This window comes from Scyliorhinus torazame, chromosome 7 (assembly GCF_047496885.1).
Source record: "Scyliorhinus torazame isolate Kashiwa2021f chromosome 7, sScyTor2.1, whole genome shotgun sequence".
Classification (NCBI taxonomy): Eukaryota; Metazoa; Chordata; class Chondrichthyes; order Carcharhiniformes; family Scyliorhinidae; genus Scyliorhinus; species Scyliorhinus torazame.
The window spans coordinates 299,135,443-299,141,442 of NC_092713.1; the positions used below are offsets into that span (position 1 = coordinate 299,135,443).

The following is a 6,000-nucleotide window of genomic DNA, read 5'->3' on the forward strand; positions in this document are numbered from 1 at the left end:
CAAATGCCTATCTATGACCCTTACAATTGAATCCCCTATGACTATTGCATTTCCACACTTTTTACTCCTCCCTTCTGCAGCAGGACCAACCTTGGTGCAGCGAATTTGGATGTTGCTGCTTTCTCCTGAGAGATCGTTCCCATCAACAGTATCCTAAAGAGTATATCTGTTTTGCAGTGGAATTGCCACAGGAGATTCCTGCACTGCCTGACTAGCTCTGCCTGGTGGTCACCCATTGCCTTCCTGCCTGTGGAGTCTGAGCCTGCAATGTGACCATCTCTCTATACATGCTATTCATGATATTCTACGCCTTGCGGATGCTCCACAGTGTCCCCAGCTGTCGCTCCAGTTCCGAAAGCCCGGCTTCCAGGAGCTGTAGCTGGAGACGCTTCCTGCACACATGCTGGTCCCGGGCACTGGAACTGTTCCTGGCTCCCTACATTGAGCAAGGGGAGCAAATCATGGTTTTGAGCTCTCCTGTCGTGACTTATACCATTAAATTAAAATTAATTGAAAAGGTGCTGGATATTAAATTGTATCCAATTCTCTGTGGCCCTTCTTTCCTTGTCCTCGTTACTACCGATTATATAGCCTTACAGATTATAAACCACAAAAAGTATTTTCAAACTATAATTAATAAAAGTTGTGAAGACTTAATGACCTTACCCGCTACTTACCAATCAGCTTTCTCCCCTGTAGCCTGAGCTGCAACAGGGCAAGAACACTAAAGTTACAAAGCAAGGAGAAAAAACAGAGCGCACCTCTTCCTGCTCTGCACTGAATTCCCATTAAGTTTCAAATTCCCGAATTTCGAGCTCACTCTGGCTGTGTCTTACTCTGGATGCGGCACACTGCTCATGCGCAAAGCTTACTGTGAATGCCATGAATGAATGAATTAAAATAAGGTAGGTTTTCCATTTGTGTTATACCCTCACCATATAGCACAGGGCTAAATCGCTGGCTTTTAAAGCAGACCAAGGCAGGCCGCAGCACGGTTCAATTCCCGTACCAGCCTCCCCGAACAGGCGCCGGACTATGGCGACTAGGGGCTTTTCACAGTAACTTCATTTGAAGCCTACTTGTGACAATAAGCGATTTTCATTTCATTTCATTCTGCAGGCCCAGTCTGTCAGATCTTTCTGTTCCTGACCGAACTAGCTAAGTCCTCGTGGTGTTGTCAAGTCACTCTTGATGGTAGACATTGAAGTTTCCTCTATTCTTTTCCTTTGCTATCCTCAGTGTTCATTCTTGGCGGTGTTCAACATGGAGGAGTACTGATTCATCTGCTGAGAGATGATGGTAATAGGTAGTAATCACCAGGAGGTTTCCTTGCCCAAGTTTGACCTGATGCCATGGGATTTCATGGGGCCTGGAGTCACTGTTGACGACTCCCAGTATCACTCACTCTTGACAGTATGCTGCTGTGCCACCATTTGTGGTGGGCAGGTCCTGGTGGGGCAGGACATTCCCACAGGGATGGTGATGGAGGAGAACAGACATCAGCTGTAAGGTATAATTCAATGTTTTCAACTGTCGGGCTTTGTTGCTTGACTGGCCTATGGGAGTCTTAACTTTCTCAATTTTAGCATCGATGTTAGTGAGGAAGATATTGCAGAGTCAATTGGGCTGGGAGTGCCTTAGAATGTGGTATATGGGCCGATGCCGGGAGAGCAGTCTGGTTTTTTAAATTTCAGCTTTACATAGTCCTAATCAATGATGTGGCGACATGAGTTCAGATTCCACTTTGGAACATCTTGTTCCTCTGTGTGCGAGTGTCCTTCTTGTACTGTGAGATACCTATTTCTCTGTCCCAAGTGTCTGGTGCAGTGGAATGAGATAACTTCACTGTCTCTGCATCAGAGGCTTACTGAGCGAGAAATGTTTCTGTTCTTCCAATAGGAGAATCTGGGGTTAGAGCCATAGAATTTTACAGCACAGAAAGTGGCCCTTCAGCCCATTTTCTCTGTGCCGCCCATCAAGCTCCTTGCCGGCCATCAAGCACCTATCCATTCGAATCCCATTTTCCAGCACTTGGCCCATAGCCTTTTATGCTATGGCGCTTCAAGTTCTCATCTAAATGCTTCTTAAATGTTGCGAGTGTTCCCACCTCTACCACCATTTCAGACTGTGAGTTCCAGGTTCCTACCATCCTCTGGGTGAAATTTTTTTCTCAAGTTCCCTCTAAACCTCCTGCCCCTTACCGTAAATCTATGTCCCCTGGTTATTGACCTCTCAACTAAGGGGAAAAGTTTCTTCCACAGCAGACAGGCACATTTATAAACTGGGGTCCATGGGACCCTCCCAGGGGGTCCACAGCAGGACAGGCACATTTATAAACTGGGGTCCATAGGACCCTCCCTGGGGGTCCACAGCAGATCAAACACATTTATAAACAGGGGTCCATGGGACCCTCCCTGGGGCTCCACAGCAGGACAGGCCCATTTATAAACTGGGGTCCATGGGACCCTCCCTGGGGGTCCACAGCAGATCAAACATATTTATAAACTGGGGTCCATGGGACCCTCCCTGGGGGTCCACAGCAGGATAGGCACTACACCCCCGCCTGTCACGCGCACTACACCCGCTTGTCACGCGCACTCCACCCCCCGCCTGTCACACGCACTCCACCCCGCCTGTCACGCGCACTCCACCCCGCCTGTCACGCGCACTCCACCCCGCCTGTCACGCGCACTCCACCCCGCCTGTCACGCGCACTCCACCCCGCCTGTCACGCGCACTCCACCCCGCCTGTCACGCGCACTCCTCCCCGCCTGTCACGCGCACTCCACCCCGCCTGTCACGCGCACTCCACCCCGCCTGTCACGCGCACTCCACCCCGCCTGTCACGCGCACTCCACCCCGCCTGTCACGCGCACTCCACCCCGCCTGTCACGCGCACTCCACCCCGCCTGTCATGCGCACTCCACCCCGCCTGTCACGCGCACTCCACCCCGCCTGTCACGCGCTCTCCACCCCGCCTGTCACGCGCACTCCACCCCGCCTGTCACGCGCACTCCACCCCGCCTGTCACGCGCACTCCACCCCGCCTGTCACGCGCACTCCACCCCGCCTGTCACGCGCACTCCACCCCGCCTGTCACGCGCACTCCACCCCGCCTGTCACGCGCACTCCACCCCGCCTGTCACGCGCACTCCACCCCGCCTGTCACGCGCACTCCACCCCGCCTGTCACGCGCACTCCACCCCGCCTGTCACGCGCACTCCACCCCGCCTGTCACGCGCACTCCACCCCGCCTGTCACGCGCACTCCACCCCGCCTGTCACGCGCACTCCACCCCGCCTGTCACGCGCACTCCACCCCGCCTGTCACGCGCACTCCACCCCGCCTGTCACGCGCACTCCACCCCGCCTGTCACGCGCACTCCACCCCGCCTGTCACGCGCACTCCACCCCGCCTGTCACGCGCACTCCACCCCGCCTGTCACGCGCACTCCACCCCGCCTGTCACGCGCACTCCACCCCGCCTGTCACGCGCACTCCACCCCGCCTGTCACGCGCACTCCACCCCGCCTGTCACGCGCACTCCACCCCGCCTGTCACGCGCACTCCACTCCGCCTGTCACGCGCACTCCACCCCGCCTGTCACGCGCACTCCACCCCGCCTGTCACGCGCACTCCACCCCGCCTGTCACGCGCACTCCACCCCGCCTGTCACGCGCACTCCACCTCGCCTGTCACGCGCACTCCACCTCGCCTGTCACGCGCACTCCACCCCGCCTGTCACGCGCACTCCACCCCGCCTGTCACGCGCACTCCACCCCGCCTGTCACGCGCACTCCACCCCGCCTGTCACGCGCACTCCACCCCGCCTGTCACGCGCACTCCACCCCGCCTGTCACGCGCACTCCACCCCGCCTGTCACGCGCACTCCACCCCGCCTGTCACGCGCACTCCACCCCCGCCTGTCACGCGCACTCCACCCCGCCTGTCACGCGCACTCCACCCCCGCCTGTCACGCGCACTCCACCCCCGCCTGTCACGCGCACTCCACCCCCGCCTGTCACGCGCACTCCACCCCCGCCTGTCACGCGCACTCCACCCCCGCCTGTCACGCGCACTCCACCCCCGCCTGTCACGCGCACTCCACCCCCGCCTGTCACGCGCACTCCACCCCCGCCTGTCACGCGCACTCCACCCCCGCCTGTCACGCGCGCTCCACCCCCGCCTGTCACGCGCGCTCCACCCCCGCCTGTCACGCGCGCTCCACCCCCGCCTGTCACGCGCGCTCCACCCCCGCCTGTCACGCGCGCTCCACCCCCGCCTGTCACGCGCGCTCCACCCCCGCCTGTCACGCGCGCTCCACCCCCGCCTGTCACGCGCGCTCCACCCCCGCCTGTCACGCGCGCTCCACCCCCCGCCTGTCACGCGCGCTCCACCCCCGCCTGTCACGCGCGCTCCACCCCCGCCTGTCACGCGCGTTCCACCCCCGCCTGTCACGCGCGCTCCACCCCCGCCTGTCACGCGCGCTCCACCCCCGCCTGTCACGCGCGCTCCACCCCCGCCTGTCACGCGCGCTCCACCCCCGCCTGTCACGCGCGCTCCACCCCCGCCTGTCACGCGCGCTCCACCCCCGCCTGTCACGCGCGCTCCACCCCCGCCTGTCACGCGCGCTCCACCCCCGCCTGTCACGCGCGCTCCACCCCCGCCTGTCACGCGCGCTCCACCCCCGCCTGTCACGCGCGCTCCACCCCCGCCTGTCACGCGCGCTCCACCCCCGCCTGTCACGCGCGCTCCACCCCCGCCTGTCACGCGCGCTCCACCCCCGCCTGTCACGCGCGCTCCACCCCCGCCTGTCACGCGCGCTCCACCCCCGCCTGTCACGCGCGCTCCACCCCCGCCTGTCACGCGCGCTCCACCCCCGCCTGTCACGCGCGCTCCACCCCCCGCCTGTCACGCGCGCTCCACCCCCGCCTGTCACGCGCGCTCCACCCCCGCCTGTCACGCGCGCTCCACCCCCGCCTGTCACGCGCGCTCCACCCCCGCCTGTCACGCGCGCTCCACCCCCGCCTGTCACGCGCGCTCCACCCCCGCCTGTCACGCGCGCTCCACCCCCGCCTGTCACGCGCGCTCCCACCCCCGCCTGTCACGCGCGCGCCACCCCCGCCTGTCACGCGCACGCCACCCCCGCCTGTCACGCGCACGCAGGGTGGAGCGAGGCGGGGGTGGAGTGCGCGGGGCGAGCGAGGCGGGGGTGGAGTGCACGGGGCGAGCGAGGCGGGGGTGGAGTGCGCGGGGCGAGCGAGGCGGGGGTGGAGTGCGCGGGGCGAGCGAGGCGGGGGTGGAGTGCGCGGGGCGAGCGAGGCGGGGGTGGAGTGCGCGGGGCGAGCGAGGCGGGGGTGGAGTGCGCGGGGCGAGCGAGGCGGGGGTGGAGTGCGCGGGGCGAGCGAGGCGGGGTGGGAGTGCGCGGGGCGAGCGAGGCGGGGGTGGAGTGCGCGGGGCGAGCGAGGCGGGGGTGGAGTGGGGCGAGCGAGGCGGGGCGAGCGAGGCGGGGGTGGAGTGCGCGGGGCGAGCGAGGCGGGGGTGGAGTGCGCGGGGCGAGCGAGGCGGGGGTGGAGTGCGCGGGGCGAGCGAGGCGGGGGTGGAGTGCGCGGGGCGAGCGAGGCGGGGGTGGAGTGCGCGGGGCGAGCGAGGCGGGGGTGGAGTGCGCGGGGCGAGCGAGGCGGGGGTGGAGTGCGCGGGGCGAGCGAGGCGGGGGTGGAGTGCGCGGGGCGAGCGAGCGAGGCGGGGTGGAGTGCGCGGGGCGAGCGAGGCGGGGGTGGAGTGCGCGGGGCGAGCGAGGCGGGGGTGGAGTGCGCGGGGCGAGCGAGGCGGGGGTGGAGTGCGCGGGGCGAGCGAGGCGGGGGTGGAGTGCGCGGGGCGAGCGAGGCGGGGGTGGAGTGCGCGGGGCGAGCGAGGCGGGGGGTGGAGTGCGCGGGGCGAGCGAGGCGGGGGTGGAGTGCGCGGGGCGAGCGAGGCGGGGGTGGAGTGCGCGGGGCGAGCG

General features: G+C 64.6%; 1 protein-coding gene across 5 annotated transcripts in view; it reads left to right on the forward strand.

Moving 5' to 3' along the window:
* The window catches only part of larp1 (La ribonucleoprotein 1, translational regulator), a 202,867-nt gene that overhangs the window by 75,620 nt on the left and 121,247 nt on the right, over window positions 1-6,000 (forward strand). The gene's annotated exons all lie outside the window — the stretch shown is intronic.